Genomic DNA, 14,034 nt, shown 5'->3' with positions numbered 1-14,034 from the left:
TCCTGACCAGTCCAGGCAGCTGATGCTGGAGCGAGCTCACCAGTTACAGCAGAAGCTGACCAAGCTGAGGAGAAGGTTTGCTACTGTCTCCTGGATGTCATCTCACATAAGAAAAAACAAGAGGAGGTTTTGTCTTACAGCTCCAGGGATTGTCCTCCTCAGCTGGAAGGTGAATTCAGCAAATGTATATGAGCCTCCTCCTGCCCAAACAGCTCCAACAGTAGCAAGGTTTGGTGCTAACTGATGCCTTTTGGCAGTGATCACCCAGGCTGAAGGTGAAAGAAACGCCTGAACCATTCCAGCCTTTTCAAACCAGCCTTTCCAAGGTAGAGTTGAAGCTTCTGGCCCCTCTGTTGTGCTTTCTGTTATGTCTAGATGCCCAGTCTCAGCCTGCCAGGCTACTGCAAAACAGCAAGCGTGAGTTTGTTTTTTTCTTTCTTTGTTTCATTAGTTTAATGAAGTGAAATGAAATTGACCAATACTGAAGTTGAGTATTCAAACATTTTCAGATGTTGTAAATTCCTTGTGAACTGATTTGATTGTGCAGTTCATCCCATCCCCATACCACCCCAGCAGCCATGGCATTTTGGGAGGGATGCCAGCAGGATGGGCTGCAAGCACTGTGCACATTGGAGGGTTTCATCTGAGTGAGCCACCAGTAAATTTGATGTGCTACTTTCACCTCACCCTGAGGAAGCCAATTTTTCACTTGCTCCTTTTACTGTGGAGGGAAGAAAGGGATGAGAAAGCAACAGCTAAAGCAAAGGAAAAGATCCATCAATGTCACCCACTCAGGGCCAGGTCACCCAACGCTAGAGCAAGAGCAGTGCCTGCAGGTGTGATACTACAAAGTGTGGCTGCTCCCTGGGAGTGTGAAAAGCAACTTTTGGAGAGCCATTGGACACATGGAAGCTCCCAATGCAAGCTGAGAGCTGAAACATCTGAATCCTCACCTAGAGCAAAGAGCAAATCTGAAGAGAGGCTAAGCCCTCTTCGTGCAAGCCACAGGGAGGGTTCCAGGCAGGAGGTCAGTGACATGTGTCGTTTGGGCCAGCAGTTCTCCCAGCAGTTGTGCACACATTTAGGTGGTGTTGCTCTGTCAGTGATTTGCTAAGAGTCACACTGAGTCGATGGGTGTTGAAGCCAGGTGAGGTGGGAGTTCAAACAGCGGCACTGCCTGTTGTATTTTCTTCCTGCCTATTCCCAGGCACAGTCTTTCCTGTGCTTTGGAGATGTAAACAATCAAATCTTGTTGCCATGCTCCTGAATATCTTTTGCTCTGACTAGGGTAATATTTGCTGAGCTTGTAAGTGCCCACTTGAGCTAATGCTGTGCGAAAGCCATTGAGAAACCCACACGGCTGGCAGAGGATCAACACGTTGTGAGCACTTTGGAGAGAGAAATAAATGGAGAGCAGGAATGAAAGGGTATTTGTTAAAATGAATATTTCTGGCTGGGTTTTCATTGGAGCTCCTAAACTTATTTATGATCAGATGATGAACCTTGAATAAACACCATTTGTCACTGTTGCCTTCCTACAGCAGCAACCCTTCTGCTTTGCTTCAAGAGAGCACATTAGGGCTTTGCTAAGGCAGGAGCTCTGCTAACAGAGAGTAGAGGGAGAGAACACTCTGGAATTCATTAATAAGTGAATCTGTGCCTTTTCCTTGAGATGCCTTCTCAGGGACTTTTTCCTTCTGAGAAGAGCTTGGGTTGATGTGTGGCAAGGTGAGCACTGCCTGAGCTCACCGGGGCTGGTGATGTTAGTGTTGGACATTCTTATCACATACAGGTTGTTAAAATGAATTAGGCAGTTAAAGATGCAGGTAGACACTTTTGTAAGTGAGTTGTGGAGGTTCTTATACGATCACAGAATGGTTTGGTTAGGAAGGGACCTTAAAGGTCACTTAATTCCAGCCCCCTGCCATGGGCAGGGACAACTTCTACTGGACCGGCTTGCTTAAGACCTCATGCAACCTGCCTTTGGACGCTTCCAGGCCTGGAACCTCCACACCTTTCCTTCTTCACAACCTGTTCCTGTGCTTTGCCACTCTCCTGGGGAAGAATTTCTTCCTAATATCTAATCTAAATCCAGCTTCTCCAAGTTTGAAACCGTTGCCATTCTTCCTGCCACTCTATGCCTTTGGCAAAAGTCCCTCTCCAGCTCTCCTGTAGCCCTGTTCAAACACTGGAAGGCTTCTCTAAGATCTCACTGGTGCCTTCTTTCCTCCAAGCTGAACAACTCTCCCAAACTGAGTTCACAGGAGAGGTTCTCCAGCCCTCTGCTCATCTTCATGGCCTCCTCTGGAGCCACTCTAACAGTTTGGGCTCCAGAACTGGACACAGTACTCCAAGTGGAGTAGCTCCTTGATCTGTCCCTCTAGCTGTGACACCTATCTACCCTTCTCCTTTAGCTGACAGGGAGGAGTCACAGAGAGGAAGGTCCTGGCTGAGCAAGCAAGAACATTAGAGCACACTTGTAGAACAAGAAGTTCAAACATTCTGTCTGTTGCCTGAGCGGGACCAATCTCACTACTGCCTTCTTTACCCTAGCCTAACAACTCTCCCAACCTGACTTCACAGGAGGGGTTCTCCTCCCTTCTGCTCATCTTCATGACCTCCTCTGAGCCCACACTAACAGAATAACTCTCTTCTTTGCTTTAAATAGCCCAAAAATATCTCCCAGCAAAACTTTCAGGCCACTACCTTTTTAAATTTTAGTGGAAGTTAGGGCTGCTCTTAAGAAATAAAGCTGTGATGCAGCTGATTATTGCTGCCATAAATAGGAAGGCCTTGGATGGTGTTGGATGTATGGGTGACAGGTCTATGTCCTCCTTTGTCAGGGCTTAAAATAACGAAGCTATTATTGTGCTCACTGCTCTGCAGAAACAAACCAATAAAACATCTTCTGATTTTTATTTCCTGCCCAAAGCTCATAGGCTGCAACTTTTCAGAGCAACTCTTTCCAATTTGCTGCAATGACAGCGATTTTCTCTTCATCCAGAGGACAAAACTGTGCCAAATTGACCCTGGTTTTGTCTTGCCTTTTCCCAGTGCTGGGTTCTTTCCTCCCTCATGCTTCCATGGGCGAGGGAGCATTAATGTTGTTGTCATTTTTGTGCAAAAAGGTCTTCTTTAGGGCACAGGGAAAGATTCACCTTAAGCCACACATCTACATTTAAGTCAGTAAAGAGGAATAGCAGTAAAAATAAAGAATAGTGTATTTAAGAGCAGATAATATCAATAAATATCTTGAAACCTATGGAAAATTCAAATCTTCTGGCACAGAAGTGTCAGAGAACTCTCAGTTGCCCAAAGAACAATGCTAAGAGTAAATCTTCACACTTTCACATGGGAACTGCAGTGGATAAATCCTGAAAATCCCTTCCTAGGGCTGTAGTGGGAAAGCAATGAGTTGCTTGCTTCTCCAAAGTTTGGTAGGTCTTAGCTTAGAGAGACCAGTCTGCTTCCAAGCCTCAGTCGTCTGCACAGGTTGAGGTAAATGAGAAACCTGAAGAGAGCAGCAAGAACAGGAACAGGTGCAGAAGATGTCCCATGTGGACAGGTTGTGTTATCTACACTGCATCAGAAGAGAAAAAACACTCAAGTGGTTTCCCTGCCCATGGTAAAGGGGTTGGAAGTAGATGATCTCCAAGGTCCCCTCCAACTGAAACTATTCTGTGGAAATGTAAAATGCTGTTAAAATAGCAAATAACCTCCCACATGCTCAATGAAAAAGAGGAAGCTTCAGTTGTTTTCTGTTAGAAATAGGAGATGTCCTGCCACAGGGACTGAGAGAAAGAATGGAAAATTCTGGGCTTTAAAGGAATGCAAAATAAGCGTCAAGACCTTGAGTTGTCACCATGTGAAAAGTAGAAGTTATCCTTTTTCTCCTCGCTGATATATATATATATTTATAATATTTTGTACTTCATACAGAACCCACTCAGAGCAGCTTCTGAATGTGGTCAAGGGTCCCACCAGCTCAACGGCTCCAACTCACAGAAGCACAGAGTCACAGAGTGTCAGGGGCTGGAAGGGACCTCCAATGCTCATCCAGTCCAGCCCCCCTGCCAGAGCAGGATCACCTAGACCAGATCACACAAGAACACATCCAGGAAGGTTTGGAATATCTCCAGAGAGGGAAACTCCACAACCCCCCTGGGCAACCTGTTCCAGTGCTCTGTCACCCTCACAGGAAAGAAAATCCTCCTCATGTTTAAATGAAACTTCCTATGCCTCAACTTCCACCCATTGCCCTTGTCCTGTCACTGGGCATCACCCAGCAGAGCTGACTCCATCCCCCTGACACTCACCTTTACGTCTTTATAAACATTGATGAGGTCACTTCTCTGTCTCCTCTTCTCCCAGTAGCACAGCCCCAGCTCCCTCAGGCTCTCCTCAACAAGGATGTTCCATTCGCTTCATCACCTTTGTGGCTCTGTGCTGGACTCTCTCAAACAGTTCTATGTTCCTCTTGAATTGGGGAGCCCAGAATTGGACACAGTACTCCAGATGTGGCCTCACCATGACAGAGTAAAGGGGCAGAAGAACCTCTTTTGACCCACTAGCCACAGCCCTTCTCATCCACCCCAGAATGGCATTGCCCCTCCTGGCCACAAGAGCCAATCTAAACTTTACAACCTGGTCTATATCCTTGGCATGAGGACCACAATTCTTTGCCAGCTGCTCCTGAAGCAGCACCATCTGAAATGGCTGCTGGACTGTCCTGAGTTTGTTGCACTACTAGGAATAGTTTAGGTAATTTTAGGCCTTTAGAAAGGACTTTTCCTGTGGCCCCAAACCCAGTTCCTTCTGTGGGCTGGGTGTGCTTGGAGCGCTCACTCTGTCTGAGAGGCGCTTTGGGTCTGGTGCTGTCAGGTGATAAACCTTCCTTAGCAGTGATGTGGAGCAGGCACAGCTCCAGCTGAAGAGCTGGGCAGGACTGGTGGTGTCTGCAGAGGTGGAGGCTGCTGCATGAACCTGTGTCAGCTCATGGAACCTCCCAGCAGCCAGTCTCAGTGTCCCTGCTCAGCCATCACAGGAGCCTGAAAGTGATTTTGAATTTGCTGTCAGGAGCCCTTAGCTTAGATGGATTTCTCAGGGGGTGTTTCAGGGATAATTGGTGTGATTGAAGCCCATGGAATTTGATGTTGCCTGAATGAGCTATTTAGATGTGGATTTGGTTATGCTTCCAGTAGCATTTATATATAGAGTAAAATAATTGCAACATTTTGCTTTCTTAGCTTGTGTCACGGACGGGAAAGTTTGTTTGGGGGGGGGGGGGGGGAGGTTTGAAGTAATGATATGCGAGGCCGATGTTTTATAAAAAGGTATAAATGATTTAATATTATAAGCACTAGAAATCCCCTTCCCCAAACTTATTTGTAATTATCCCGCGTAGATTCTTGGTTCGTAGTTGAGATTTAATATACAGAATGACTAAAATGAAGAGAGTCTATGATATGAGAGAGTTCATTGAAGTCTTGAGAAGTTATTCAGTTTCAAATAGAAGTTTATCAATTACTCACTGTCCCAAATGCAGTTCAGAGAAGTTTCAAAGTCTTTATGGATTTTAAGGCGCGTTGTCCGAGGCTCCGCGGGTCCGGTCGAGCTGAATGCTGACTCCCGGGGCTAGTAAGGATCGGGCCCTTGTCTGGAACGGTGCAGTCTTGAGCTGGTTGTTTGCGATGCGAATGCCGCGGGTGTGTGCGTGTGTGATCAGCGATCAGGGCATCGAGCAAAAGAGGTGCAGGGTAGAGAGCGAGGGGCCAGTTAAGTTAAGGTAAGGTGCAAGAGGTAAGGAGCAAGAGGTACAAGTGGGTACATTTTTTATAGTATTTCAGAAGAGGTGTGTTCAACCAACTCAGTCAGACTCACGTTAACTTTACAGATTGGTACAAAGTTGTAATCAACCTATACAATTGGCTAATTCTCACCAGAAACAACTTATGGAACCACCCAGGGGTCAGCCCCCAGCAGATGTTTGTCGAGTGGTCACAATGTCTGAGAATTCGAACCCTTTTTCCAAAACATAGCCATGTTTATGTCTTTGCCTCCCTGAGAGAGAGATTCTCTCAAGGCCTGTGCGTCTGCTGGTACAGCAGCTACGTCAGTGCAAGCAGATAGAAAATATTGTTTTGACTTTTTCGATGGAAGGCCTCTGAGCCACAATTTTGTGTATAAATGAAAACTCTGCAATAAGGCAAAAGGGCTCTGATCCCTTCCATGACAGCTTGGCTGGTTTTAAGTGCTGATGTAATACTAATTAACAATCATTTATTAATGGCTTATTAAAGTACTCCTGCTGCTCACTGTTGTATTAAGTTATTATGAGCAGTTTCTCAGGAATTGCCAGGAAGTTGATGTTCAGTCATGGCCTTTCCCCTGCCCTCACCCAGTTTTCTGCTTTCAGGGATGATGTGGCAGCATTTGAGATTTTTGCAGTGCCTGCTGCCTCAGCAAACTGCTTCTGTAGTTTAAGTACATTCACAGCAGGTAGCAGATAAATATTCTGTGTCTACATTGTTATGGCCACTTCATCTAATGTGCCTGAGAAATCTTTCTTTTCACAACATGTTAGGGGTTGGAAGGGACCTCTGGAGATCTTCCACTCCAACCCCCGTGCCAGAGCAGGGCCAGAGAATCCAACACAGGTCACACAGGAACACATCCCCTACAAGGAGAGGCTGAGGGAGCTGGGATTGGTTAGCCTGGAGAAGAGGAGGCTCAGGGGTGACCTTATTGCTGTCTACAACTGAGGGGTGGTTGTGGCCAGGAGGAGGTTGCTCTCTTCTCTCAGATGGCCAGCACCAGAACAAGAGGACACAGCCTTAGGCTGCGCCAGGGGAAATTTAGGCTTGAGGTGAGGAGAAAGTTCTTCACTGAGAGAGTCATTGGACACTGGAATGGGCTGCCCGGGGAGGTGGTGGAGTCGCCGTCCCTGGAGCTGTTCAAGGCAGGATTGGACATGGCACTTGGTGCCATGGTCTAGCCTTGAGCTCTGTGGTAAAGGGTTGGACTTGATGATCTGTGAGGTCTCTTCCAACCCTGATGATACTGTGATACTGTGATACATCCAGACAGAGCTGGAAAGGCTCCAGAGCAGGAGACTCCACAACTGCTCTGGGCAGCCTGTGCCAGGCCTCTGGGACCCTTACAGTCAAGAACTTCTTCCTCATGTTGAGGTGCAACTTCCTGTGCTACAGTTTCTATCCATTGGCCCTTGTCCTATCTTATGGCACAGGTGAGCAGAGGCTGTCCCTGTCCCTTCCTGACCTTCATCCCTCAGGTATTTATAGACATTGCTCATGTCCTCTCTCAGCCTTCTCCTCTGCAGACTAAGCAGCCCCAAGGCTCTCAGCCTCTCCTCATCAGACAATGCTGCAGTCCCTGCAGCATCCTTGTAGCCCTCTCTTGGACTCTCTCCAGCAGATCCCTGTCCCTCATAAATTGGGGAGCCCAGAACTGGATGCAGTACTCCAAGTGGGGCCTTACTAGGGGAGAGTAGAGGGAGAGAAGAACGTCCTCTGTCTGCTGGCCACACTCCTCTTAATGCCAGCCAGGATGCCGTTGGCCTTCTTGGCCAGCAGGGCACTTTGATGTCCCATGCAGAACTTGCTATCCACCAGCAGTCCCAAGTCCTTCTCCATGTGGCTGCTCTCCAGCAGATCACCTCCTAATCTTTCATTCTAATTCCTTGATTCTTCAGTTCAGCTGGAAGCAGAGAGTGGTGCTCAAAGCTTGAGCAGCAGTGCAGTAGCTCTGACAGCTGTTCTGGCACACTACTGCTCAGCACACTGGTGCGAGCAAGCAGGGTGGCATAAACCTGAGCTGCAGAAAGGGATGTGCAGGAAATTAAGAGGTGGGTTTGTGCAGCTCACAGCTGAGTATCTCTGGTTTCACTGCAATAAATCCCTGCTGCATTTGGATCCAGCAGAGGGGAAGAATCCACTCGCAGGAGCTGCAGGTGCAGCTGCATCACTGCCTGTCTCTGGGCAAGCAAGCAAAGGCTTTGCGTTAGCAGCTGGAAATTCACTGAGCCTGAGCAGACAGATTTCAAGGTATGATTTAAAGACAGCTTGCTCAAGGCTGCTACTAAAGAAACTTATTGATCACCTAACTGGGGAGCAGTTATTTGCACAGCAGTTCTGAGGAGGTTCTCCATAGAAGTGCTCTGTCATGCAAGCTTCCTTGGCGACCTGTGTGCTGAGGGAGGGTGAGCACGGTGCTCTTTCTCCTACAGTTTAATTTGGATGTGATTACTCACCTCTGAGCATCCCTTTGTCCCAGCACTTTGCCTCTCAGCAGAGATTTCTCCTATGAGGCTGCCTCAAGGCCACCCTGGGGTGCTGCTCTGCATTGTAAACCAGAGCAGTGCCTCCATAACACCTCTCCCTCAGGTGTTCATTCACAAGACAGGGTGGGAAACAGGTCTAGAGATTCTGATCAGCTGTTGGGAACAATCCTTGCTCAGTGGCAGTCTCACATAATTACTGCAGTTAAAACAGAAAATGATTTTTGGTGCTAATTTTGCTGGTCCAGCCTGATTTACTCTAGTGTTGATGTTGGTTTTGCCTTGCACTATGCAACCAGGAAGGGAGACGACTCTAACTCTGTGACACTGCTCATTTCAGATGGGCTTTTCTTATGTCTTCTCCCTTAGACAAATGCAGGAGTAGTGAGGAGGGCAAAGAGTGACTTTTGAAATGCAAACTGGGTGCACAAAGCTTTACTTTTAGGAGCTGATTTTCTCAGGTCCAAGGCAGGTGTCCTTATCTGCTCCTTTCTGAGCAGCACCCAGCCTGCCTTAGATAAGGTCTGATCTGGAGATAAGGAAGCTGTGCTCTTGCATTTCCAATTCAACAAGGAAGCAAGGGGCTGAATTTCTTCATAGGTTTTAATGACCTTAGAGCCTTTGGTGTTCCATACAGAAAGCAAATATCAGGGCTGCTCGAGTTCTTGCCTGGCTGGGCAGGAGAGGAAGTACTGACAGGACAGGAAGGGATGCCTGATACCTCTGCTGCCAGCCAGGCCTCATGGGGTCTGTGCTCTGTGAGTAGAGCACAAGTTAACACTAAGGAACATCAGCATTTTCTCTGTGTATCACGTCTGAGCTGAAATGCAGTGGAAGCATTTTCCTCTGTTTGGAGAGGTACCACAGCAGAAAGGATCATGGAAAACAGCACAGCTGAGCCATTTGGAATGTACAGGAAAAAAGTGTTATCCAAAATGTGTTTTACCCTAAGCCATGCAAGCAGGAGGATGACTTGCACACTAAACTCACAGAAGCCTGTGAGTTAAACCCAGACATGCTTCTGGGTATTGGCTTCATCTGAATTTGTTTGCTTATGAGGCTTTTGCACAGACTTGAAACCCAGAACTCTCTCTGGTGCCACAGGCACTGTGTGGAGGTGGAGCTGAGCTGTGTGCACCAGCAACTGCTTCTCGTGGGCACAGCTTTGGCTCCTTCCTAGAGCAGAGCTGCACCTTGAGTCAGCAAAGCATTGGAGCTCAGCCTTCAGCAGCTCTATGGAAGCCATGCACTGACTGCATGCCATACTCTAACTGGAAGGGATATCAGAGGTCATCTCCAACCTCCCCACCACGGGCAAGGACACCTCTCAGCAAGACTCAGCTGCTTAGGGCCTCATCCTAACTGGCTTTGAACACCCTTGAGGAGTCTTTAAACTTCCAGACTGGAGCCAGTATCTGTGGCCTCTTCAAAGGCTCTCAGCACTTGCTGTGTCTCCTCTGGATGTAGCTAAGTGCATGTTATCCATCTTTGAGGAATCCCAAGCAGACAGGGACAAGGCTGTGTCGATTGTTGTCAATGGCTGGGTCTTTGCAACACACCTGCAGGGACCAGGCAGACCTCACACAAACTGCCTAGCCTCCAAAATGATCACTTCATTCCAAGCACAAAGCACTTCATAAGGACAAGTTTGGCTCCTTGGCAAGTACATTTATCCTTTATTTAAGTGCAAGGAGTGCTGTGTGCTTCCCTGTCGCCTGGGAGGTTCTATGCCCACAGAAGGGCTGCTCTGGCATTTGTGCTGCTTGAAGGAAACATGTTCATCATTGGCTTGGACTGGATCAAATCTCTCCAACCTGTTTTTTCCCATGTGTCATTGTGGTTTAAAGGCACTACAGCAGCAGGACCAAACTGGAGCCTTTCATGGCAAAGACACTTGCAGGAGGGAAGCTGTCCCCAGTGCTTTCAGCCCTAATTGTCCCTAACTGTCCAACAGGTGAGAAAATGGAGCAGGGTAAGGAGACTCTGGAGTGACCCTTGGCTATTTCTCTGCTTTACACGTTTATCACCACCAGATATTGTTCTTCTCTTAAGAGTAAAGGATAATTATTGCCTAAGGGTAAGTCTTGGCTGGCTAAAGACTGAATTGGAGAAAGCTGTACAATAGATAACTGGGGAAATAAAGCAAAGGGAAGCAGCCCTTCTACTGCAGCTAAAGATTCAACTCCAGCAGAGGAGAGCTGTGTGCATGGCTGAGAGTCTCCCTCCCTAGACCTGCCAGCCCCACACCTTGCCAGGGGCTTTGGAAGCTTTTAAAAATGCAGCCCCAGGGTTCACTTGCAGCTTGTTGTCACACCCTATTTGCCAGAGTCTTGTTCAACACATTCAGTAGAGACTGGGAATAACAGAATCACAGAAGTTTAGAGGTTGGAAGGGGCTTCTGGAGATCATTCAGTCCAATCTCTCTGCTAAAGCAGGATCACCCAGGGTAGTTTGCACAGGAATGCATCAGACAGGTTTGGAAAGTCTCCAGAGAAGGAGACTCCACAACCTCTCTGGGCAGCCTGCTCCAGTGCTCCATCATGGAGCAGATCCTCCTGGAGGCACTACTGAGACACAAGAATAGTGAAGAGGTGATTTGCTACAGTCGGCATGGCTTCACCAAGGGCAAATCCTGCCTGACAAACCTGGTGGCCTTCTATTAGCAGGTCACAACATTAATCGATGAGGGGCGAGCAACTGATGGCATTTACCTGGCCCTGAGCAAGGCCTTTGACACTGTCCCACACCAGATCCTGATCTCCAAGCTAGTGGACATGGGTTTGATGGGTGGACCACTAGATGGATAAAGAACTGGCACGATGGCTGCACCCAAAGAGTGCCTGTCAATGGCTCCATGTCCCAGTGGAGTCCCTCGGGGATCAGTCCTGGGACCAGTCTTGTTTAACATCTTTGTTGGCACCATGGACAGTGGCACTGGGAGCACCTTCAGCAAGTTTGCTGAAGGCACCAAGCTGTGTGGTGCCACTGAGAGCTGGAGGGAAGGATCCATCCAGAGGGACCTTGACAGGCTGGAGAGGTGTGCCCAAGCCAACCTCATGAAATTCAACAAGACCAACTGCAAGGCCCTGCAGCTGGGTCGAGGTAATCCCAAGCAACAATATAGGCTGGGCAGTGACTGGCTTGAGAGCAGCCCTGAGGAGAAGGACTTGGGGGTGCTGGTGGGTGAGAAACTCAACAGAGCCAGCAGTGTGCACCTGCAGCCTGGAGGACCAACCAGATCCTGGGCTGCATCCTGGGCCAGCAGGTCGAGGGAGGTGATCCCTCTACTCCACACTGGTGAGACCCCACCTGGAGTACTGTGTCCAGTTCTGGGGTCCCTGTTACAAGAGGGATAGGGATGTGCTGGAAGGTGTCCAGAGAAGGGCCACGAGGAGAATCAAAGGGCTGGAGCTGCTCTGCAGTGAGTAGAGGCTGAGGGAGTTAGAGCTGTTCAGGGAGTTTGGAGAGGAGAAGGCTGCAAGGTGACTTTATTGTGACCTTTCAGTAGCTTTTTAGGATGTCAGGCAGAGATAAGACTGGGGGGAATTGAACAAAGATAGAAATGGGTAGATTCAGACTGGATGTTAGGAAGAAGTTCTGCACCATGAGAATGATGAGACCCTGGAATGGGTTGCCCAGGGAGGTGATGGAAGTCTCATTCCTGGAGGTGTTTAAGGCCAGACTGGATGAGGCTCTGGCCAGCCTGATCTAGTGTGAGGTGTCCCTGCCCATGGCAAGGGGATTGGAACAGGATGATTCTTGTGGTGCCTTTCAACCCTGACCAATTCTATGCTCTTAATTCTAAAAATGTTGCTGGTAACATTCCCCAGCTGTGGGGCCCTTCATTATGGGACACAGCATTTCAACAGCAGCTACAAAAGGGCCTTCTCAGGCTAAAATTAGGTAAAGTTACTCCTTTGTGAGTGAAAAAAATAATGTGATGCAGGGAATTCATTAGCTTTCACATTTCCTTTCAGGAGAAATCAAGACTGTTGTGTGAAGTTTTGCATTGCTATAGTAACAACTCAATTTGCTTTAAATTCCCAATTTATTTATCCATTTCACAATTAATTGGGGATAATTACATGTGTTCACAGAAGTGTGGTATCAACTACAAGGCAGTTCTTTACTCAGCTGTAGTGAGCTTTGCAGACAGTGCAGGGTCACTCTGAGTGTCAGGTTGCTTACTCCATGGAGCAAAGTGGTCCTTCAGTGAGTGATGCACTGTTAGGTCTGCAGGATTAGTAAAAGTTTGTTTCTTTATCAATTCCTCCTTTGTCGACATCTCCTTAAGAGCTCAGATCAAGATTAAATGTAAAGGTAACTACTGGGACCCTGCAGAGCTGTTGCTAATGTTTTGGAAATTTAAGGGTTATACCTTAGTGTTCTGCTCACTGTGAAGGTTACTGCCAATTCATCCTGACTCTAGCATCACCCCATAGTTTTCTTGTTCACCCAAGGATCACACATGCAGAGAATAACACAGAAAGCATCTGGGTGGAAGAGACATCCAAGCTCATCCAGTCCAACCCTCAACCCAGCTCTGCGGGGTTAGGACTAAACCATGTCCCTAAGCACCAGCTTCACAGATTGTTTGAACACCTTCAGAGATGGGGACTCCAGCACTGCCCTAGGCAGACTAGGGGGTGACTTAATAGTGACCTTCCAGTACCTGAAGGGGCTACAAGAAGGCTGCAGAGAGACTGTTTGCAAAGGCCTGCAGGGACAGATGAGGGCAATGGCTTCAAACTGGAGCAGATCAGATTTCAACTGGATGTTAGGAACAAGTTTTGCACCAGGAGGATCCTGCAACACTGCAACAGGTTGCCCAGGGAGGTGGTTTGGGCCCTGGAGATATTCCAGGTGAGGCTGGACAGGGCTGTGGGCAACCTGATCTAGTGGAGGATGTCCCTGCTGAGTGCAAGGGGGTTGAACTGGATGAGCTTTGGAGGTCCCTTCTAACCCAAAACATTCTGTGAGTCCATGATTCTAAGTTCACATGTCTTTGGACTTGGAGATTTCCCATCCCCTGAATGATCTCAGTATGAGCTGGTCCAGACTGTCCCTGTCACTTGTGCAGAGCAGCCTGCTGCTGAGTGCCTGCTGAGTTACCATACAGAAGGAGAGGTGCAGGGACATTAGATTGCTAGCACTGATGTCATCCATGCCCTTCAGTTACTGTTACAAATATGTGGATATGAAATATTCACCTTTTCTTCAAAAACCTCCTGAGCCTTTAATCCTTTTGTTTTCTTACAGTGAGCATCTATTATTTTTACTGGAAAGAAATGGCAAAGCTGAATAATGCCCTGTAATAAAGCATCTAAATAAGTAAAAAGCTGGCAAGGAATCAGTGTCTAATCATGGGGGCTTTGCTTTGCTTCCTGCTCAGCGTTGGCTGGAGGACCATCTGCAGCAAGGACAGGGAAAGTCAGAGAAACAGGCAGCAGAAAAGCTTTGACACAACCTGCAAAGGGTCAAAGCAGTGATTTCATTAAGCAGCTACTTTCAGCATTCTCCGCTCCCTCACTCCAAAAGCTGAGAGACAATCTGTCATTTCAGCTTTTGTTCATTAATGGCATGAAAGAAAACCAAAGAAGTAAAAGTGGAATAGGTTAGGAATTGTCTCTACTGAAATTAGCACTCAATAAGGTGAGGTTTGAGTTGTTATTTTCTATCTGGAGTGGTTTATTGCCTTTAGGATATTGTCAGAATTGCAGCCCTGTAATTCCACCTTT

Source organism: Pogoniulus pusillus, chromosome 13, assembly GCF_015220805.1.
Source record: "Pogoniulus pusillus isolate bPogPus1 chromosome 13, bPogPus1.pri, whole genome shotgun sequence".
Taxonomy (NCBI): domain Eukaryota; kingdom Metazoa; phylum Chordata; class Aves; order Piciformes; family Lybiidae; genus Pogoniulus; species Pogoniulus pusillus.
Note: the sequence above shows the minus strand (reverse complement) of the source record.